This window comes from Cebus imitator, unplaced genomic scaffold (genome assembly GCF_001604975.1).
Source record: "Cebus imitator isolate Cc_AM_T3 unplaced genomic scaffold, Cebus_imitator-1.0 Scaffold285, whole genome shotgun sequence".
Lineage (NCBI taxonomy): Eukaryota > Metazoa > Chordata > Mammalia > Primates > Cebidae > Cebus > Cebus imitator.
Genome location: NW_016107600.1, coordinates 969,296 through 971,290, shown reverse-complemented (window position 1 = coordinate 971,290; position 1,995 = coordinate 969,296). Strand labels below are relative to the sequence as shown.

Sequence of the window (1,995 nt, the reverse complement as noted above, 5' to 3'; positions counted from 1 at the left end):
CCACCATGGCAAGCCTCAGCCTCTATTTATTTATTTATTTATTTATGATGGAGTCTTGCTCTTTCACCAGGCTGGAGTGCAGTGGCACGATCTTGGCTCACTGCAACCTCTGTCTCCTGAGTTTAAGTGATTCCCCTGCCTCAGTCTCCTGAGTAGTTGGGACTACAGGCGCATGCCACCATGCCTGGCTAATTTTTTGTATTTTAGTAGAGATGGGGCTTCACCATGGCCAGGATGGTCTCAATCTCCTGACCTCGTGATCTGCCCGCCTTGGCCTCCCAAAGTGCTGGGATTACAGGCGTGAGCCACCGCGCCCAGCCTATTTATTTATTTTTGAGACAGTGTATCACTCTGTTGCCCAGGCTGGCGTGCCCTGGCTCGATCATGGGTATTTTTTGTAGAGAAGAGGTTTTGCCATGTCGCCCAGCCTGGTCTTGAACTCCTGGGCTCAAGCATTCCTCCTGTCTCAGCCTCCAAAAGTGCTAGGTTTATAAACATGAACCACTCAGTCCAGCCGTGTTTTTATTTTAGTTAAAAAAAAATTTCTTTTTTTTTAGCTGGGCATGGTGGTGCACACCTGAAGTCCCAAGCCACTCCAGAGGCTGAAGCAGGAGGATCACCTGAGTGTGGGCGGCAGAGGTTGCAGTGAGACCAGATTGCGCCACTGTACTTTAGTGTGGGTGACAGAGCTTCTGTTTCAAGAAAACAAAAACAAACAAAAATAAAGAAATAGTTTGTTTCTGTTTTTGAGATAAGATCTCACTGTGTCACTCAGCCTGGAATGCAGTTATGGGATCTCAGCTCATTGCAGCCTCCACCTCCTGGGCTCAAGCAACCCTCTTACCTCAGCCTCCCCAAGGAGCTGGGACCATGAGTGCCTGTCACCACACCTGGCTAAGTTTTTTATTTTTTATTTTTGTAGAGACGAGGTCTCACTGTGTTGCCCAGGCTGGTTTCGAACTCCTGGGCTGAAGGGATTCTCCTGTCTCAGCTTCCCAAAGTGCTGGGATTACAGGCATGAGCGACCTTGCCCAGCCTTAACATTTTTTTAAGACAGAGTCTTACTGTGTCATCCAAGCTGGAATACAGTGGCACAAGCATGGTGCACTGGAGCCTCGACCTCCTGGGCTCAAGTGATCTTCTTGTCTCAGCTTCCCAAGTAGCTGGAACTACAAGCAGAGACTACCACACCCAGCTAATTTTTAGAACTTTTTCTAGAGATGAGGTCCGAATACATTGCCCAGGCTGGTCTCAAACTTCTGGACACGTGATCCTCCTGCCTTGGCCTTGCAAAGTGCGGAGATTACAGGTATGAGCCACCACGAGTGCCCAGCCAAATGTTTTCATTTTTTGTAGAGATGGGGGTCTGTGTTCAGCCTACATATTTGTATTGACTTAGTGTTACAGCTCTTTTAGAATTTGTCTAGCAGGCTTTCCGGTAAAAAAACTCTCTCTCTCTCTCTCTCTCTCTCTCACACACACACACACACACACACACACACACACAATTGTTTGACTTAAAGAAGCTTGTTATGTGTGTTAGATATTATTGTTTAAAATATGACAAATATTTTACCCGTATAGATTGTCTTTCTAAAAATTCACATGCTGCAGGTGTTTTTGTTTGTTTGTTTTGTTTTGTTTTTGTTTGTTTTTTGACACAGAGTTTTGTTCTTGTTGCCCGCCACCACGCCTGGTTAAGTTTTGTATTTTTAGTAGAGATGGGGTTTCACCATGTTGGCCAGGCTGGTCTGGAACTCCTGACTTAAAGTGATCTGCCTGCCTCAGCCTCCCAAAGTGCTGGGATTACAGGTGTGAGTGCTAGAGTTTTCCTCTTGTTGCCTAGGCTGGAGTGCCATGATGCGATCTTAGTCACAGTAACCTCTGCCTCCCGGCTTCAAGTGATTCTCCTGCGTCAGCCTCCTAAGTAAGTAGCTGGGATTACAGGCATGTGCCACCACGCCCTGCTAATTTTGTATTTTTTTTTTTTTTTTT

The 1,995-nt window shown here is 46.3% G+C and overlaps 1 pseudogene; it reads left to right on the top strand.

The window, feature by feature from the left end:
• Positions 1–1,396: 1,396 nt before the first annotated feature.
• LOC119467408 lies at positions 1,397–1,452 on the top strand (annotated as a pseudogene).
• Positions 1,453–1,995: the final 543 nt, after the last annotated feature.